Genomic DNA, 22,022 nt, shown 5'->3' with positions numbered 1-22,022 from the left:
TCCTTGTCCACTTACAGTCAGTTACCGCTGACTCAGGCCATGCTTATCATCAGTTTTGCAAACCAATTCAAGAGATAGGCAATCAACTAATAATACAGTTCTAGTCCTGTACTTGAAGGACAAACAATGAGCTATGTGAAAACAGAGAAGGGGCCATTACTTCTGCTTAACCTGTGAGTGAAGGCTGCAAAGAAGAGCTCTCTGTGATTTGGGTCTCCAAAGATCAGTAGGAGCTCCTGGAAATGGACCAGAAGAACATGCGCAGGGCTGAGCTTGGGAATCACCAGGGGCCACGGTGTGGGAAGCCAGAGTCGGGAGTGGCTTTTGTTCAGAAGTACGTCCAGATCCTGAAACAGCACATGGCAGTAAATATTTCTCTTGGATTTTATATGAAGCAGGATAAAGTCTGAATTTAAAGAGCATTCGATGCCATGCAAGAACATCCACGTTTGCAGGCAGTGAGAACTCACCAAACTTTTTAAATCAAAGAAATGCCCTTTTTATATCTGGGATTTTTTTTTTTTTTTTAAGGTATAACCCTGAAGACTGCATAAAACAGGAAAGCCTGGGTGGCCTAGTCAGTAAAGCATCTGACTCTTGATTTCGGCCCAGGTCAAGATCTCAGAGCTGTGAGATGGAGGCCTGTGTCAGTTTCCCTGCACTCTCTGCTCACTCTCTCTAATAAATAAATACATCTTTTAAAAAAAAAAAGATGGCATAAGAAAGATTTCAAAGGGGAAATTTAGAAGGGAAATACAGCATTGTGCTAGCTATTTTTAATTAGATTTTTTTATTTGGTTTATCCCATTCTCTGTATTTGCTCCAAATCTTGGTTTTTCTTGCAAAATTATATTTGCCACCCTATGTCAAAAATTCACTTCATACCAATGTTTAATATGTCACCACAGAGGCCCCTGAAACCACCGACTTTGCTCCTGCATCTCCTCATAGCTTTCTCCAAAGATCTCCCTTCTTTTCATGCTTATTTCCAAATGGCATTTGGCTGTTCTCCATACTGTCCCGCTTTCACTAGCATTTCATGGTTTTGTATTCCCTTTCTCTCTGTCTCTGTTTTAAATCCCACTGATGGCACGAGTCAGTCACTATCTGAATTAACTTTTTCAGTTAACATGTCAGCTTTTTGACCCGCCTCTAGAAGATGCAGAGCCTTAATTACTTTCCTAAATGAGTATAGGGGTGACGATTTCAGGCTCCATGTTAGGCCATCACAGGAAATAGTCTGAGGATAACAGCTCACTTAGGATCGGTCAATTCCTACCACATAACAAGATTCCTATTTCTCCTGGGTTCAGTGCCAGCCCCCACCCCAACCCTCCTCCCCATGAGTCTCTGGTGGCTACTGGATTGGTGGGCGTGGCAGATGGTGGAAAGGTGATGTATGCCCCATATGAGCCAGCCTGTGATTCCCATTGGGACAAATTGTAGCTCTAGTCTTTCAAGCTAGAGAAAGTATTTGTTTTTTTTTAAGTCAAACATTGATAGAATTTTAGATCCAATTTTTTCTTCTGGTTGTTTGAAAATTACTTCCCACATAATTCTGCGGCAGCCCATGGACCCAGGGCAGTTCCATACACAGCGAGTCCTGTGAACTTAGGAATTTTTTCCTTCCCGCCAACATCCTCAGTGCTGGGATCAACACATCAGTCACCACCCAAGACAGGAGAAAGGTCTCCTCACACAAACACATGCTCTTGAATTCCTAAGCCAACCCCATTTATAAAAAGTTAAGCATCCATGGCATAACTTGCCATTGACCCAAGGAGACTTTCGCTGTACTTTGTTAAGACACATACTTTATATATCTGATGAGGGGCTAATAACTAAAATTAAAAAAAAAGACACATACTGTACTGTATTTAAAAATCTAAAAAAATGATGAAACTCAAGTCACTAGAGAATCCTTGTACTACCCTGATAATTTTAAATTTTATAGGTATACCAATTCTTAAGCTAAAAAACAAGGAATGGATTAATGTATAAGAACTATTGAATGGAACGTGGTTTTCTTTTCTTGTTTTGTTTTGTTTTGTTTTGTTTTGTTTTGTTTTGTTTTTAACCAAAGAAGTCTCAAGAAACAGTTTTTTTCTTTGGGATATTTTTCCGAAAATTATTCCTATTAAATTTCTTAAAGACTTCCAAGATAACCAGAACTTCAGCTACAGGCCTATAAAGATAAAAAGCAACAAACCTCAAAAAGGGCAGAGTTATTTTGAAGCCTCCTCAGACTGAGACATGAGAATTCTATAAAGGGAACCCTGTGGTTGGTGGTCTATGGTCGATGGAGTTATGGGCCATAATTCTTTATCTTTCCCCATACTGATCCTGTCTTTTCTAAAAATTTTGGTCTTATGCTCCTGGTTGATTTTTTGCATCTATTTTGACTTTTTAAAATATTTCATTAAAATGTCATTTAAATATTTGATCAGGAAGTCCCCACATGGCCCCATTCAGTCAAGCCTCCCTAAAGATAACGACTCTTATGACTTTTTCACTACAGCTGATTTCTCAAAGTTCTAAAACTTCACATACATGGAATAACACTTTTTTTAAAATAAAACAATACTCTTTTGTGTCTGCCCTTTTTCACTCAGCATAGAATCTGAGCAAAACCATGATGTAAGTGTCTTAGTAGTTAGTTTCACTTTATTGCTGAGTAATAATCCTCTGAATGAATATAACAGTGCGTTGTTTATCTCTTATTCCGTTAATGGCCATTAGGATTGTTTTCAACTTTTGAGTATTAAAAATAAAGTTATTGCAATTATTTCTGTAAAAATTTTTTATGGGTTTATGTTTTCATTACAGATGTGGAAAATAGAAGTAAATATGTACAATTGATTAAGGAATTGACAACCTTTTCCCAAAGTGATTGCATCAGTCACTCTTGTATTAACCATTGAAATGGTGGTCTAGCGGAATCTTATTATGTGAGTTTTATTCTTATCACTAATAAAGTTGATCAGTTTTAAAAAATATATCGTTTAGCCTGATTAAATTATCTTGGCACCCCCTTAAAGTTTTCACAGAAGACAAGGGCTCACTCGCCTCACCCTGCCCTTAGCTCTGCCCACAGCGTATGCCATATGATTCTGAAGTTCTTCCACTATCAGATAGAGCATATTTCTCCCCCTCTTTAATTTAATGTGATTTGCTTTAACCAATGAAATGAGACAGAAGGGATGGTGTGTCACTTCCAGATCTAAGCCTTAAGAAGCTTTCTTCTACATGTCATCATTCACTGCTACCATCACCATGAGAAGGACCTGCCTGTAGTCCCAGGAGAAGCTATATGGAACAGAGAAGGAGAGAGATGTGAGCAAGGGCAACCCAGTCAAGTTATAACAGCTGGGCCCATCCTAGATCAGATAGGCACCAGCCCACACACAGACACAGGAGGTAAATAAATGCTTATTGTTGAGACTTTGTGGTTGTTTGTTACACCAAAATACATCACACATCGTATCAATTATTTCACTCTGGCTGCTAATTTTGAGTTAATCTTATTAACCCTCCTCAGTCATGGACTTCAGAATAGAGATGTCTAGGCTCACTGCAGCCAACATAACATTAAAAAGACTTGCTAGAATCTTCAGGGGAAATTATTACTTTCTTTTATGAGATATACCAGGTCCCTCTCTTGTTATCTTCCTTACCTCTTTGTGAACAAGAAAACAGGGTAGTTTTGGTAGTCAACTGCAGCCATCCAAAGATTCCAGAGAAACTACCTGGGGGGGAGGGGGGAAGATTATCAATAGAGGAATGCAGACTTGTGACAATCACATAAAAATAAAGTAAAAAACTTGGTCAAGCCATGCCTGAATCTGAACTCCTCTTGATTTTCATTCAGTCAAAGTCCATTCTCACATGATTGAGTACATGTCCTTCTTGTTTAAGCCAGTTTGAGTGGGGCTTCTGTTTCTCACGTCTGAAAACATTCTTAGGTGTTGATTCAGACCATATACTGTTTCTGAACTCACTTTAGGACCCCTCCTTTCACATTATTCCATGTTTGATAAATGAAGTCTTTGAGTGATCTGAAACAAAGTCTATAAGGTTCACAGTCACCTTCATCTGGAAGTTTCACCCTCTTCCCCTGAGCCTTCCTCCATAGAGAGCTTCACATGACTTACTTATCTTCATTGCAGATGGTCTCTCCCTCCCTCATCGTGGCTGTAATTACACAAATAACTTCTTGCCTTAACCCATGCTATTTCTACTTCCAAATGGAAAAATAGGGAACATATGAGATTAATTATGGTATTTTCATATGCTAGAATATTATGCATCCAGTAAAAATAATTTCTTTATTAATTCAGCAAATATTTACTCAACACCTCTCTGTTCCAGGGACTATACTATGGAAAAATACTTGCTAACATGGGGAAAGGTTAAACATAGACTATTTTAGAAAATCAAGCTATCCAACATACTTGAAGTATGATCTTAAATATGTAAAAAAGGGTTGTCTATACATATATCCACATCCCTATAAAGAAAATAAGACTATATGACTAAAAAGATACTCTAAAACTATTAATAACGATTATCTCTAAAGAGAGTGAAATAATGGACAATTGATTTCTTCTTTGCACTTTTCCATATTTATTGCATTTTCTATGATTAATTGCTATTCCTTCTATGAATAGGAAAAATACTCAAGGAAAGAAATTATATGAGTACCCTTGACAAATTTAAGAAATCTTGAAGTGTTCATTATCTTGATTCACTAATGTTTCTTTCATCTTTCACAGCCCCTTGACGTTTCATATATTTTTCACACAAAGCTGCTGTGTGTATGAACTAGAGACAGAACAAAGGAAAGGATATTATAAAGTGATCAAAAAGTCATATTTACATTTAGAAGTGCCTCTCTTTTCATTTCAGATTTGAAAAAGGGAAGAACCATGGGGACTAGAGGCCATGTTTACTGCTCAAGCCTCCTGAAAAGCCTAGGTACACTTCTAATGGGGACAGGAAAAAAGAGATATAGAGAGAGTGTCATGAGACTCAGCAATCAGGGGGCTAAAGAGTGAGCAACTAACTCTTTCCATCCAGCTCGCAGGAAGCAGCTGATGTACTTCTAACTCTAACAGACTAACATGGGGAAAACCCACACTATGCTGAGACACTTCCAAGGGCACAGTTCTTACTATACTTTAAAAAAAAAAAAAGAAAGAAATTTTCCAAAAGAAAAAGAAGGAGGGGTGCCTGGGTGGCTCAGTCGGTTGAGTGTTCAGCTCTTGGGTTTGGCTTGGGTCATGATCTCAGGGTTGTGAGATCGAGCCCCACATCAGACTCTTCATTCAGCAGGGTTCTGCTTGAGATTCTCTCTCTCCCTCTCCTTCTGCCACTCCCCCAACCCCATTCTCATGCTCTCTTTCCCTCTCTCTCTCTCTCAAATAAATAAATCTTAAAAAAAAAAAGGTAAAAGAAGCAAAGGAAGATGAAGCATCTTTATGATTTCATCTCAAAATGGTAATACAATCATTCAATTGTACTCCTAGAGGGAATTGGAATAAAGGCCAAGAAATTGAAATTATTAAGCCCGGATATCTATGTGCACATAGAATTTAATATTTGTAAATTATATCCAAAAACTAGGCTATATCATCATAAACTATATTATTTCATTTTTACTCTCTTATAAAATGTTCACCTAAGTCACTGCACTTGAGTTTCATGACCTCCCTATGTGAGACTTAAGACAAATGTTCTTCTCCCCCTTCTTTATAGTGTTTCTGTAAAGGAGACCCACAGAGACAGGGCTAGGATTCAAGCCCAAGTCATACATGGTCAGGGGTTCTTTTCCACGAAATAACTCCTATGTATTTATTCTGCTGATAAGATATAGAAAACATCCTCATTTGCTTCCTTTTTCATATATTTATTGAACTAAAAAAATCAGATAGAGTGGATAAAATTTTCCACATGTGGAAGTCCCCTGTACAGTCCTCACATTCACTGGTGTTCCAAAAATATAAGATGACTGACATGCACTTGATCTTAATAAGGAACAGACTTCTTTAGAAAATTATAGTCTTTATATTAGATTTTTCATTACTCTTTCCTTTCCTTGAAACTTGCCTACATGCTACTGAAAGATTGCATCCTAGGGGGTAAAAGTTTGTATCAAATATCAAAGGGCTTGAGGCCCAAGTCTAGTAAGGTAGTAATTTTTCATTCTCTCTCTATTTTTCAATCAACTCAGTATAAATTCATTTGGACCATATTTTCAAAGAAAATCCTTCTGATCCCATTCACATGTGAGATGAGAAAGCATGAAGTTAACAACCACACAACTAACCGAACTTTTTCGGCTAAGAAAATTGCTGGAGTCAGAGTGGTTTGCTAAAAACAAAACAAAACATAACAGATTGGGTTAAGTTGGGTGAAGACTGAATCCTCCTGTCTACAGACATTGTCTGTGGCTGGGAGGTGTGTTTCTGCACAACAAACAGCAAACGCATCCACGGAGAATGAAAAGTTTGATAAACCATTCAGATGGTTTAAAATACTCAGAATATTTAGACTCAGGAGGATACATCTCGGCAGATGCATAAACTTTTCTCATTTCCACTCGGTTAAAAAAGTGTCTTCTTCTCCGGGAACTTGGGAACGTGATATTCGGAACCCACAGGCCTACATAATGATCATAAACTTGGGAGGCCAAAAAGGGGGGAAAACTTCTTAGGGACTAGGCTCTATGTTTCTTTAAAATGACTCTGTCGTTCCCTACTGAGAACCCACAGTGTATGGATACAGTGCAGGCCAAGATGTCTGGCCCTCCAGCCTTCTAGGAGCTTCCAGGTTGGGCAGTCAGTGTGGCCCAAAAATGAACCCCCAGCCTCTGAAATCACCTGGCATTTGTCAGTAATGCAAATCCTTGGGTTCCACCCCAGACCTTTGGGGTCAGAATCTCTTGAGAGGGCTTAGCTGCCAGTGCAGCCTACAGCTCTGATAGCAACTAGAGATGTCTAGACTCTGTTGGGAACACTGCCGGCTCATCCTGATGGTCTGGGGATCTGTGGCTTCCCAGGCTGCAGGACCCACGTGTGCAGCACTGCCCAACCCTGTTGCGGTGTGCACAAACCAAAAACAGTGGGTCTGCCCATCCATGTTGAACAACAGGCTCTCTGGGGAGAATAAAACCCTGACTTGCTACATCTGCCAATTTCCATGGTGTAAATTCTCCCATCAGGGCTAATTTAAAGCCATTTAACGTTATTTCCCTGAATGTAAACTTAGGAAAATCAGCACATGATGGATCTCAGAAGCCAGTGGGAGCCAGTTTTACACACAGCTGACTCAACACACACACACACACACACACACTCACACACACACGCCCCTCACGTAAAGACACTCCACATGTTTATACCATTTTGTCTTTCTCACATTCCTATATCTAAGGAAGCCTCCTGTCCCATCATTGAATATATAACTCTTCTTTGCTAATAATGCATTGAAGAAGGTATTGATTTTTATACAAAAGATGATTTTTTTTCTAATTAAATAAAGTTTGAATCCAGATAATGGTCATTGCAGTTAGCCAATCTCTCTTTAACCGGATAGAGAAATTACCATGTGCCTGTGTCATAGGCAGAATCGTGCTCCCCACCTAAAATGCCCACATCCTAATCCTGAGAACTGTGAGTGCATCCAGTTTCACAGCAATGGGGAATTAAGGTGGAGGTTGGAATAGACTTTGCTAATCATCTAATTTTAAAAAGAGATTATCCTGGATTATCTGAATGGACGCAGTGTTATCACAAATGTCCATCGGTGTGGAAGGAAGAGGCAGAAGACTCGATACCAGAGCCACGTGACTTTAAAAAGACTCAACAGGCCATTGCTAGTTTGAAGATGGAGGAAGAAGCCACGAGCCCAAGAAAATGGGCCCCTGTGGAAGCTGAAAGATGAGACCACAGATGCTCCCTGAGCCGCCAGAGAGGAATACAGTGTTGTCCACATCTTGGCTTTAGCCCAGGAGACTCATTTTGGATATCAGACCTCCAGAGTTTAAGATAATAAATAAATAGGACATCTAAATTTGTGGTAATTCCTGACAACAGCAATAGGAAACTAACACAGCCCATTTTTCAGATAGGAGGCAGAACAGAGGAAGAAAAATATATAACTAAAAAGCCATAAATGGTCTAGAAGTGTTGACCACATTTGGTCATAGTGCAGAAGCCACTCTATCGTGCTGCCCCTACGCACGCATGCACGCACGCATACACGCATGCACGCACGCATGCACGCACGCATACACGCATGCACGCACGCACACACGCATAGAGGATGGGGTCTCTGCTAAGGCTGAGGGTGTGGTTGGACTCTCTGAGGAATATGTTACATACTGTGGAGCTTAAGCTTTCCACTTTCTCTCAAGTCTTCTCTAAGAGTGTTTCATCTCGACATTACATCATTTGGACACCTTAAAACAAGATCCTTAACACCTGCACCAACAGTCAGAATTGGCGGCTAGCACTGCCCTCCCTAGCTGAAGGCAAGACATTCTGAAGTCTCCAGAGAAGTCAGGCAGTTTTACAGATGCTTATTTATACAAGGGTGGGAGAGCCTTAAGGTGTAAAATATACTCTCTCAAAGTCTCTAATTTGCTGCCTTTAAAACTTCCCCATGGTGCTAAGAGGCCCAGTAGATAAACTTTCACACCTTGCAGATAAGGAATAAGCGATGAAGCAAGTGGCCCAAAGTCACCCCCTGAGTTCATTGACGTCAGAACCAACACTTGGAACCTGGTCTCTCCCTTCAGCCCTGGGCTTCTCTACTACTCCTCATGACTTGGATTCTGTGAAGAACCTGGAGGAAAGAAAGAATCAACTTTTGCTACACACAACATAGACAAGTCATCCTACAGACCTTATGCTGACAGAAAGAAGCCAGACACAAGAGTATATATGGTACGTTTCAATGCATATGATGATCCAGAACGGCAAAATTAATCCACTGAGTTTGATGGAGTGTGGTGGTTAATCAAGGAAGACTTGAGGGAGTAGAGTGCTATTAACTAAGAAGGGACTCAAGGGAGGTGAGCCTGGGTGGCTCGGTCCATTAAGCCTCCAACTCTTAGTTTCAGCTCAGTTAATGATTTCAAGCTCCCCCTGACCCCCACCCAATGAGCCGGCATCTGTGCTCTGCACTCAGCACAGAGTCTGCTTGAGATTCTCTCTTGCCTCCCTCTGCTCCTCCCCCTGCTCTCTAAATAAATAAATAAATAAATAAATAAAATCTAAAAAAAGAGGGACTCAAGGGGGTCTTCCAGGACACTGCAAACATATTGTGTCCCCATCAGAATGGTAGTCACATGTACACAGGTATGTACATGTGAAAGACATTTGTTGACCTGTGGTTAAGAGTTGTAAACTCATTTAAGACAAAATCTTTGATTCTCACATGAAATACAAATTTCCAAACAGTTCAGTAAAAGAAGGCACTTTGAAATTTTTTTTAAAGATTTTATTTATTTATTTGACAGAGAGAGATCACAAGTAGATAGAGAGGCAGGCAGAGAGAGAGAGAGAGGGAAGCAGGCTCCCTGCTGAGCAGAGAGCCCGATGTGGGACTTGATCCCAGGACCCCGAGATCATGACCTGAGCCGAAGGCAGCGGCTTAACCACTGAGCCACCCAGGCACCCGGCACTTTGAAATTTTTAAAATTAAAACTTTAGAAGCCATGTTTACTCTTGATTAGGTTGAAAAGTAGTTCGTTTAAGTCATGTTTAATAACAGGTCTCAACATAAATTGTCTTTCTAATTGGAAAAATTGATGGAGAGGCCCTTATATCATCTACTTTCTTCAAAAAAAAAAAAAACACTTTTTTTGTTTATCTGTCTGTCTGTTTGAGGAAAGGCAAGGCAAGAATTAGACATTAAAAAAAAAAAAGGAAGAATTAGACATTTTAAGAGTTACCAGAGTTTGGTTCTTCCGTACTTTCATCCATAGAAAATCAAAATCCTTGCCAGGATTTGAGATTTTTCACAGCGTCCCCTTTGCTGCACAAATGTTGTCCTTCATTTCTTTTATATAAAGGGAAAAGAAGAGGCGTATAAAAGCGTACAAAAATGTGTTCATTATCTTGTTGAAAAGTTTAGAGGAGATGCTGTACAATATACATGTAGGTCCTAGAGCAGATGAAAACACAATATTTTAAGTTTTAAAGGCAAAAAGATTTATTTTAAAAAGCATGTGTTTTTCATAGCACCCTTTATACCAATGATCCTAAGGTTTCTATTAAACAGAAAAACAAATTACAAGTCTGGCGACCACAAAGATGAAAGGGGGCGAAGTCTCTATAAGTGAAAGGGATTGTAACAAGAGCAGAGTGATGACAAAATACCGCGGCGTATCGACAGCATTGTTAAAGCTCCAAATTACACTTAATGATAGCTAACTCATGTCTGGGGGTACAAGAGTCCATGGATGTCTAACTGTTGACGAAAAAGGGAAAAAGAGAAATGAGGGATTGTGTCTCCTCCAGAGAACAGTTAAATTCCACCAATCCAGCTCAAGACTACTCAAGACAACTTCATCATTGATTCCCATGGGAAATCAATTTAGCACCTGGACGGTACGTCTGGATCCAAATTTCAGAGTGAACACCACTTAGGGCAGGACTCTTGTCTCTATGCAGGTGGAACTTTGCTTGTCAAAGGCTATTTAAATGTGGACTGAGTATCCAGTTGAAGCTCAGTGAAATCCCCATTTCTTGAAGAAATGGAATATTTACCAGGAAATCGTGAGCTAAATGAGGTCTGGTGGAAGGGTGTGGATGTTTAAGGGTGTCTAAATCTTTAACAGAGAAATGTAATATGTGTATAAACAAAGATTATTAGACGCAACTGATGTCCGCATTGACGTGCCAAACATCAGAGTCAGCCATTATAAGGTCTGTTTTTCTAGGTAAAAATTTCAAATGCTAAAGTTGTCACCTGGCAAAATAAAATCCAGAGCTAATGGAAGGAACTTGAGAGGACTGTGTTCCTTGGCTGAGTAAATATCCCTGCCATTTAGGGAAAACAACAGGACAGCAGTAAGAGGCAAATCCACGTCACTAACCATCATCCGTCTTCAATCAGTAGCTCCCACCGCGAATTCGTCCCATATGTAAAAATTAAATCCAAGGGAGGAGGAGAAAAACAGAATTAAATATTTAAGATTTATTCTCTCAACTCTTTTAAAGAGTTAAATATTCTTTTGTGAAATATTCAACCGATCAAATTTTAATTACGTCTTTTTTTTCCTCCAGGATTTAGACCAAGTACAAATGTTGAGAAGCTTTAATGATGATGTCCAATTTTCAGAGCTGTTAAAATATTCTTATTGGAAAAAGGAGTCATGTTATAGTTGTTACAGGAAAAAAAAAAGATGTTTTTAATTAGAAATAAATGGATAGTTATCTATATCAAAACAGATTTTTTTTACGTAAATTTAACAAATTCCTATTACTATCCAGACACAAAAACCTCAATTTAATTTGGCCACCTACTATGCACAAAATATTATGTTGATACTGCGTGGGAGTCAAGATTTACCAGTCACCACCCTGCAGGAATTTACAGTATGAAAGCTGTGTGCAGGCGGTAAGCTCCACAGGAACTGGTACAGGGAAGACGTACCATGTTAGCCAAACCAAAGTATTGGTAGGATATCATCATAGGGAGATTGACAGACTGTTCCAAATGAATGGCATGAGCCAAGTTTACCCTAAATGGTGAAAAATAGTCCCTCCTCCGCCCCGAAAATGCAGAGTAACTTAATAGGCTTCTTCACTTCTGCAACTCCGGGCATACAATTTCCCTAAAAGGAATTTCTAAAGGCTATTATGGGACAGGCCGGTGGTAATCATACCCACGAGCTCTCCCCTAACATTCCGTAGTGGACACGCCCCTGTCGCGGAGCCCTCTCTGGGGGCTGTTTGGTGGGCGGGCCGTTCTGGGGCACCAACTCCATCTCTTCTTGACTTTGGAAACTGGAGAATCTGGCAAGGTCGTGTTCTTCTTTCCATGGCGTATTCCCAGCTTGCTTCCTGCCAGCTTCAGAGGAGGATCAAGTGAATGTTTTTCAGTTTATGCTGAAGGTGATGCCTATTCTGCTTGCCCATCGCGGGAATTCAGAAATATGAAGGCGGGCGGCTGGGGGTTGTGTGGTCTCGAGGGCCCAGTGGAGCGGGCAGAGAGCACCTGGTCTGAGCCTCGTGAACAAAGAAGAGGGACAAAGGCCACGTGTGAGCCTCCTGGGCAGGGCCTGGAGGCTTGGGAATTCCCTGGCCTCCCAGTGAAGTCAGGATCAAATGGCCCAGGTTTGGTACAGGAACTTTAGGTGATCCCAGCAAGGAGGGACGATCCTTACTGAGAAGAGCTTGACTGTCTGCTCCGTCCTGAGGGAGAGCTTGCCAGTGTCCCCAGCAGAGGGGATGTAGGCAAGTGAAGACTAAGTCAAATGAGAGTTCTGATGTTAATGGCTAATGATTAGTAACTAATAGTTGTGACTAATGGAAGAAGCAAGGCCTTCTTCCTCAGGGACTAATAAAAAAAAACTATAGCCCTGGGTGCGGGGGAGAGCAGAGGGAATTCTTACTCCAACCCAACACAGTCACTGCTGAAGACACAGGGAACCAGGAACAGAGCAGGAGAGTAAGGAAGGACATGCCCCTCAGTGAGCTTGCAGAGACAGTACGGTAACAAGAAGCACATTTACAATGGCAGTCGCATCCCAGGACACCACAAGGTGAGCCACAGCGGAAAACTGCAGAGGCCAAGACAAGTGCTCCAAGGTGTGAGAGGCACCAGCCTCAGAGAAGAAGTTAGTGACCAAAGAGAAAGTGTGAGCCATTGCCAAAAAGCCACGATGTGGTTACATTTTCCAGTGACTTCCATGATAGCCGAAGAGTCAGAAAGCCCAGTTTGTTATATTTTGTTGTCTTTATCCAAACATTTTGCATCCGTGGGAGCTAGTGTGGCTTAGGCATTTGGGATATACTTATCTTTAGAACTGTAGGATTTCTCCATCTGCATTAGACACACTTAGTGAGTTGGAGCCTGAAAGGGGGCTGGGGGGGGGGGGGTGACTCATTTGAAATGATGCTGGAAAAATACATTTTAAATGACAAGGGTTCAGAATCCTTTCTTTTAAAACACAACAGTTTCCAAGGTTTACAATTTTGTGGGTCTCTGATGGCAAAGACCCTACAAAGCAAAACTGACATTGCCAACCTTCTCTTTTAGAATGTTCTTGGAATTCGGTTGAGGTTAAGGATATTTCCATAATGTAAGTCTGCACCTTAGATGTATTCCAACATCTGAACATCACTGTTCATGCGACCGCTTCTCTTTTATTTTGCTGTGGCCTTTCTCAGCTTCCCACAATTGGGATAATATTTCATATCCACAGGAATGGAAATAATAACCAATAGCTCACTTTCCTCTTCTGCGGTTTATGTTTGTGTTTTTGCTCCTGCTTCCCTGAGCTTCCTCAGCACCCCTCCTTCCCAACCACTGACCCTTCGAGCCCTGCTCCACCTGGCATCTTTACTGAATGTGAAGTTTTATGAAGAGGGAGATAGAGGAAACATAACAAGGGCTTATACCTCCAGAGCCCCGGAACTGGAAGTGAAAGGCCAGGGTCCAATGTGAGCCCCTCAGTCCCCACACAAAAGTCTTCGATGGTTCCCTAATATCTGTATAAAGTACAAGCTCCTCGGTCTAGAAGTCAAAGATTTTCCTAATCCGACACTGACCCGCATCAGTATCCTAGCACAGCACCCACATAATTCTCTTCACCAGCCAGATAGGATGTCAACCCTGAGGAAGGCATGTTCATCCCCACTCTCTGTGCTCTGCTAGACATGCCCCTTGGTGACAGCACCGGCCACATCCTTCCAGGAAGAGGTCCTATTGATCTGAAGCCCACTCATGGGCCTTACAATGGGTTACCACCCTCAAACACTGCAATAAAGTTATGTGCTCAGTTAAAAGTGGGATGTATTCCGTGATATTAGCTTTTGGTGAAAGTCACCTTAGAAGAAAAATCAAAAGAATAAAAGGAACAAAAAACATCATCTGGTATTCATTGGATATAAAAGAGAGGAGCAGTCACAGACACATGCAGGAAGGATATGTGAACAGAAAAACACACTGACCTGTGTGAAATCTAGAAAAAGGGAGCCAGATGTTGCTCAAGTCTGCATCTCTTGAGAGGGCATCCTTGCCAGTGAAGACAAGGGTTCTCGTCCACCTGGCAGATGGTCCCTTAGCAGAGACAAATACATTAGAATATCATAATCTGGTCGCCTCACTGCTCAGACCACCCCGCCCTTTACCTTTGCTCCTGTTTCACGCTCATCAAGGATCCTTCCATCACACTTGGATGCCTATGTAGATTTCCTCAAAAAAGAGAAGAGCTAACCACAGGGCATGAATATCCTGTAATAAGCTTGGTATCAGTAAGAACCTAATGGTCATCAGGTTCTTACTCTGCACTTTGATCTCCTTTCAGTTTGCTTTACAAAGACCCACCACCAAGAACCTGGCCAACTCAAGGCTTGCTGACAAAACAAGCTAAGAGCCAAAGCATGAATGTGGTGATTCTTGGAGGCAACGCCTCTCAACATCCTATGTGGGAGACCAGCCTGATTCCCTGGGACATCGCCTTACTATCTCTCTGATTGCCACACAATCTCGCCTTGCACTAGTCAGGGCTGTGTGAGAGGGAGAACCCACGCCCGTTATTCTAATGCTGAAAACCTACTGTAAAGAACTGAGCACTAGGTACTGAAGAACCAAAAATACAAAAAAGGAACTCAAGGTTTCATGGCTTTAACAAGTGGCTCCCACCCCATGGACTAGGAAGCAAAGGAAAGAGGTTGGAATTATCAAAATTTAGAAGGTTGGAATAGTATTATAGTCTAAGATGGGTCCCTGCCAAAATTCATAAATTGAAGTCCTAACTCCCTGTACCTCAGAATGTGATTGTATTTGTAAGTAGGGACTTTAAAGAAGTAAAGTTAAAAGGCCCTAGTCCAGTATGACACTGTCTTTATAAGAAGAGGAGATCTGGGTACAGAGGGTACAGATGGGTACTGAAGGAAGACCATGTGAAGATTGAGAGAAAACAGGCCACCTGCAAGCCAAGCTTAGAAGCCTCAGAAGAAACCAATCCTGACAAACACCTGAGTCTCAGACCTCTAGCCTCCACAACTGTGAGACAATAAATTTCTATTATTTCTGCTACCCAGTCTCCAGTCCTTTGATATGGAAGCCCTAGCAAATTAACATAACACGGAAGAGGGGATTCCTGCAAGGCCAGAGCACAGACGACTAGGAAGGAAGCACCTGCCGGTGGTGCTGACACTTCTGGAGGAAAGCAATGTGGCTGGCACTTCATGGCGAGCAAGAAACATGCATATGTCCCTTCTGCCTCTTCCGGCAGTCCAGATGCTCTCTAATGGCCCAAAAGGATCCAACAGACTAAGCAGAAGCATAATTCACTGAGTCTCAGCTCCAGCATTGTAAAGCAGAAGAAGGATAGTTTGGAACAGTACTAGCTTAATAACTGGTGCCATGTTGTGTATATAAATATTCATTCATTAGCTCTCTTCTCCACTCAAAAGTAACTTCTGTGAGCGCAGGGATTTTGTTTTGTTCACCGCTGTGCCATCAATTTCTAGAATATTCTGTAACGAATACTAAGAACTCAGCAAATTTATGTTGAGTGAGTAAATGATTGGTATCCTCACCCAAAACAAAAGGTGAAAACAAATACTATCATGAAATATGCTCTACAAAGCATATCATAATCAATGTATTCAAACTAAGCTGGCTTTAACAACCAGAAAAATCAAAATGGTAGTGGCTTAAATAAGAAGGCACACACTCACACAAAGGCCATCAGCCATGGGCTGATGTAGCCCCCCCATAGTGTTAAGGACTCAGGCTCCCTCTTTGTTATTGTTCTGCCATCCCCAGGTCCATGTCATGGTTCAAGATGGCTGCTCCAGTTCCAGCCATCATGTCAGTATCCCAGCCAGAAAGAAGAAAGACAAGAAGTGCTAGCATTTCTCTTCTAAGGGCACTTCTCAGAAATTGTTCATCTGGCTTCTTATTACACTTAATCATGTCGCCACATATAGCTGGTGAAAATGATATGGTGGTCATGAACCCACCCAAAAATCATGTCTTCTATTTACTAAAGAAGATGAAATGGGTATGGAAGATAACTGTCATTCTCTGCCACAGTGACACTGAGAAATTCCATCACATATATAAAAGGAGAAAAATTAATCTGATTTGCTAAGCAGCGATTCTCCATGCGTGCTATGACACCTTCATGTTCTTATTTTAGAATGTTACAGTGATTCCAGTTGCTCCCAGGATTTGCCCACCCAATACAGGAAATCTGGGAATCATCATAGACATCACCCTCTTACTTTCACATCCAGTTGTTCTTTGAGTCTCTGTCTTGGTTTCCCCTTGTAAATATAGTTGTTGAAAATGCTAGGAGTTTGCCTACCACGGGATCAGAAGTCAGAAAACCTGAGTTCAGTACTAGTCCCCAGCACTTGCTAACTCTATAACCTTGAGCAATTTACTTAACAGCTCTACTTCCTCATTTGGGTTTCTTAAATTTTTTTTTCAAATTCCAGTTAGTTAACATAGAGTGTAATATTAGTTTCAGGGGTACAGTATAATGATTCAACAATTCTGTACATTACTCAGTGCCCATGATAGGTATACTCTTAATCCCCAACACCTGTTTCACCCATCACCCAGCCCCCGCACCCACCTCCCTTCTGGTAACCACCAGTTTGTTCTCTGCAGTTAAGAGTCTGTTCCTTGGTGAGAATGTGGAGAAAGGGGAACCCTTTTACACTGTCGGTGGCAATACAAACTTGTACAGCCTCTACAGAAAACAGTATGGAGTTTCCTCAAAAAGGTGAAAATAGAACTACCTTATGATCCAGCCATTGCACTACTAGGTATTTACTCAAAGTATACAGGAACCCTTCAAAGAGATGTTTATCCTGATGTTTTTACCAGCATTATCTACAATAGCCAAATTCTGGAAACAGCCCACATGTCCATCGACTGATGAATGGATAAAGAGGCTGTGGAATATGTACACAGTGGAGTATCACTCAGCCGTCAGAAGAATGAAATCTTGCCATTTGCAATGATGTGGATGGAGTAGAGTGTGTAATGCTAAGTGAAATAAGTCAGTCAGAGAAAGACAAATACCGTATGATTTCACCCATAGTGGAATTTAAGAAACAAAACAAATGAGCAAAGGGGAAAAGGGAAAGAAAGTTTCCTCATCTGTAAAATGGGACTAATGACAGGGTCTACATGTAAGACTGTGGGGGAGATTGATGAGCACTGCTAAGTGCTCAGTAAATGTTTCCTATTGTTGTTATTATTATTCCCTAACCATTCCAACCCCTGGACATCTCTCCTTCCCCTTCTTCACTCCCAGATACACTGCCTTTCATTCAGGCCTTTATCAATTTTCAACTGGAACCAATTCTTGCAGGTCTTTCTTATTCTCCTACAAGCTACTGTCCACATAAAGCCAGAAAGACCTTTATAATATACTTATCAAACTATGCCATGCAGTTCCTTAAAATCCTTCATGATGCCCCTTCTTGACCCGACCTTTCCGCCCTCAGCTGTTGTTACTTCCCCACTGAAAAATCTCTCTAGGCTCCCAACAAAGCACTCACAGTTCTCAGAGTGCAGTCTCTCTGGTTGTTCATTTGCCTGGGATACATTTTCTTCACCTTCATCTCCATTAAGTGACTCCTTGCCTTTTCACAATTCAACTCAAATGTCGCTTCCCCCAGGAAAGCTTCCTTGACCTCGCCAGGCATAAATGAATTAATACACTTCATGAGCTTGGAATAGCGCCCGACCTGGTAACTTCTCAATTGGTGTAAATTGTTGTTACTGCCATTTTACCTCCATGTTTACAGAGTACCTTTTATTTTGCTATTAAATTTCTGTAATTGTTTTCAGCTGTCTGTTTTTTGCACCAGGCTTTCTTTTACCATTTACCAGAAACTACTTATCCCAAGCACCTAGCGCAATGGCCGGGACACAGTAACCACTGAACAGATGCACGGATGATGGATAGATGGATAGAGAGATGGATAGATGGAAGGATAGATGGATGGAAGATGACTCTCTACCCTAAAAGGGCCCAACATGCATTTGAGAGGAATGGGGAAAAAAAGATAGAAAAAACATTTCCCATGATGCCTTATCACTGAACAGGACTTCGAAACGAATTTAGAGGCATGAAATAAAGTGCCTGCCTCACTATATGAATAGGCAGCTAGAAAGATATCTGCAGTAGAGTTTATCTAATGATGGGAACTTTGGGTGATCTTTTTCTACTTAGTCTACTTTTTCTACTTAGTCTACCTCTGCATTATTTGAGTTATCTTTTTGAAAGCATGTGATTTTTTTTTTAAATCCTAAAAAAAACAAACACGGCACATGATTAATTCTGAGTGGTAGAAATATGAATGATTCTTAACCTCTCCTTGTACTTCTTGTGGTTTTTAAGTTCCTGCTCCCACACCCCAAATTCTTGTTTAATGAATCCAAGAATTTTGTCTTTTCAGATAGTACTGCATTAAGGTAGCAGGCTCTGGAGTCTGACTGTCTGGGTTCAAATTCTGTCCATGTAATTCACTAGCTGTGGTTCCTTAGGCAAGTTACATAACCTCTCAAAATCCTCAGAGTCCTTATAAATAAAACAAAATTGTCCTTCCACTTAGTATTATAATAATAGCAAGTATCTGGCATACGGGAAGGCTGTCATTACTCCCTAGCATACAGTACGTTGAATCTTGAATACATGTGTTGAACTGAGCTGGCTCTTGTGGGGGTTTTTTGTTTCTGTTTTTTGTTTTCAAACATAGAGTACATTTTTCATGGTACTTGCTTCAGGCCTCCTCTGGACTTGAGCCGTGGTTTTGCTTTATCTCCATGAAGACATTGGAAAGCTCTTAGACCGGAAGCCTGTTGGCAGCCACTAGCAAAAGTGTGATTCTCCCTCTCTGAAAGGCCAACAGGGGAGCTGCAATGTGGGAAGAGGAGGAAAACGTTCACTTCTTCAACCCTCAAAAAAGAAGTTGCTGGTGCTGTTCTGAATGTGGAGAGGCTGACCTGCCACAGTGATTAAAAAAAGCAAATCTTCCCTTTTGTATTTAAAATAAAATATCTCTGTCTGCAATTTTTTCTGCCTGGCTTGCCACAATTTCTAATTTCTTTATAATGAACATGTATTGCTTGTGTAATAAAAACTTTTTTAAAAAAGCACAGTACAGTAGTTGTTTCCAATTCTCATGGTTACAGAATGAGTCAATCTTTTTAATGTCAAAATTTTTTTTCAAAGAGTGACCTAGTAGACGGAGCATGAGTCTGGGAGCTAGAAACTTCCAAGTCTTTATCAAAGCACTGAAAGTCCCTTGCTGTGTAGCCTTTGCAGTTTCTTAAACCTCTCTGAATCCTAGGTTCCTAGTGTAATAAATAAGGATATTCAGGGACATTGGGAAGTTTGATTTGTTAGCATTTCACTAGATCTATGAAGACATAACACATTATTTTTATTTAAGATAGGTTGAGAATTGAGCCAGAGGCATAACACCTAAATAAAAGCTGCTTTCATTAGTCTCTGTGCTATGAAAAATGGTACATCCTCTGAATATATTGTAAACATCAGAGTTTCAGTAGGTCAAAGTCTCACAATTCAGGACCTGTTTTCATCAACACAGAGAGAGAAGATTGGAAACATTTCTTGGTTTACTTTACTCATTTGCCAAGCATTTACTAAGAGCAGTCTATGAACACAACTCATTTGTAGTAAAGGTACCAGTCATTGCCTCCCACACCCGTTCTTCAATATTCTGAAGCATGCCCACAGCCCCAGGCTCTCAGTTCTTCATAACCCAATGCTCTCTGTCCACAGCTGCCTTCTCTGAAGTGAAGAGTTGACCCATGATTAGCTGAGCTAGTCAGGTTCTGTCTTTTGTGAATCTGGGCTAAGTCAGGTATCACTTATAACTTGGGGTGGCTGCCATATTGGGCCATGAACAAGAAGAAGAATCCCGGATGCAGCCAGGGTAGAGGAGTATGATGGAAACAACAGCAGAGGAGACAACATGTAACAAAGGAGAGAGAAAATGAGGGGTGGAGAATGGAGGAAGCTGCCCAAGGCTTTCTTGTTTCCACAGGCCAGGAAGAGCCCTTGCATCTGGGTTCCACAGAAGTCCTCTGTATCTCCCTAGTAAACACCTTTCTTGATATGATTTGAGTTGTTCCATTTTATTGCACCAATGATCCTTAATTCGATCTACAGGGTTTGGACTTCCAAGGCAGTGAATCCCAGGCTGAGATTACATCCACCAGGAAGATGTCTGCCAAAACTCTGGGATTCCAATATAATGTTGCCAACTTTTTATTCTGCCAAATAAATAATAAGAAATGTTATACTGTACTATCATCAACACAGTGCCACAAATTATAATGCATATAACATCTTTAACTAGTTTGATTAAAAAGTCATTGCATTATTCTTTTTTCCATTTTTCATTATAGTTCACATATAGTACATTTCACCCTTTTAGTGTGCAGTGCCTTGAGTTTTGACAAATGGATAGAGTTGTGTAACCCTACCATGACAAAACGGTTCAATAGAATAGCTGCATTACCCTAAAAAAATTCCTTTGTGCTCCTTTGCAATTCATCCCATCACCACCACCAGCCCCTGGCAACCACTGACCTGTTTTCCTGTCATTGCAGTTTAGCCTTTGCAAGATTATCATACAAGTGAAATCATACAGTGGGTAGACTAATGAGTCTCACTTCTTTTACTTGTCATAATGTATTTGAGATTTAGCCATAGTCGCATGTATCAATAGTTCATTCCATTTATTGCTGGTAGTGTTCCATTATATGAATGTATCACATTCTGTTTACCTGTTTCCCAGTTGAGAGACATTTGATTCTAGTTTGGATCAAACCCTGCACGCCAGGCTCCGCGCAGGGCATGGAGCCTGCTTAAGATTCTCTCTCCCTCTCCCTCTGCCCCTTCCCCACCAAAGAAGAACTAAGGAGAACTTCAAACATAGACTGAAGCTTCTCCAACAGTACTTGTTTGCAGTTTGGGGTGATAATGAATAAAGCCATTATAAATATTTAAATACAGATTTTTGTGTGAACATGGGTTTTATTTCACTTGGGTAAATACCTAGGAGAGGAACTGCTAGATCACATACTAAGCGTGTATTTTGACTTTACAAGAAACTGCCAAACTGTTTTCCCAAGTGGCCATCCCATTTTGATTCACACCAGCAATAGATGAGGGTTTCAATGCTCCTGTCTTAGCCTATGCTTAACAATGTTGATTTTTGTTTAGCTATTCTAATGTTTGGTGGTATTTTCAGCTTTTGATTTGAATTTCCCTAATGATTAATGATGTTAAGCCTCTTTTTACATGCTTATTTGCCATCCATATATCTTGTTTAATGGAATGTCAACTTAATTTTTTTCCCATTTTTTAATTGGTCTATTTGGTTTTCCTACTATTGATTCTTGAGAGTTCTTTATATATTATGGAAACAAGTCATTTATCAGATATATGCAAATATACTCTCCATATCTATGGCTTTTCTTTTCATTCTCTTAACCACTATATTATTCTTATTTTTTCATTTAGACTTGGACAGTTGAAAATACTGTCAGAAACATCATCAGTATGACAGTATTTGGGAATCTCTACTATGTATAACACAGAAATGGACAAGAATGTGAAATGATTTTGTTGACAGGCTTGTACATACACAATTTACTTAATTAAGGATAAGTAGGTAACTCTACTACCTGGGGTCATCCAGGGACCCAGGTTCTTTCTATCTTGTGGCTCCATTATGCTCTGGCATATTGTCCTCATCTGGCTGAAGGTAATTCACCATCATTTT

At 40.6% G+C, this 22,022-nt stretch overlaps 1 long non-coding RNA gene across 1 annotated transcript; it reads right to left on the bottom strand.

Moving 5' to 3' along the window:
• Positions 1-228: 228 nt before the first annotated feature.
• On the bottom strand, positions 229-10,067 carry LOC123942527. The gene is made up of 4 exons (XR_006818432.1): positions 9,956-10,067; positions 8,698-8,844; positions 3,675-3,746; positions 229-347 (listed from the first exon to the last, which is right to left on the bottom strand). It is a non-coding gene; the product is annotated as an uncharacterized LOC123942527 (long non-coding RNA).
• Between the last annotated feature and the right edge of the window lie 11,955 nt (positions 10,068-22,022).

The sequence above is a fragment of the Meles meles genome, chromosome 5 (assembly GCF_922984935.1).
Source record: "Meles meles chromosome 5, mMelMel3.1 paternal haplotype, whole genome shotgun sequence".
Lineage (NCBI taxonomy): Eukaryota > Metazoa > Chordata > Mammalia > Carnivora > Mustelidae > Meles > Meles meles.
Note: the sequence above shows the minus strand (reverse complement) of the source record. Positions and strands in the feature narration are given on the sequence as shown.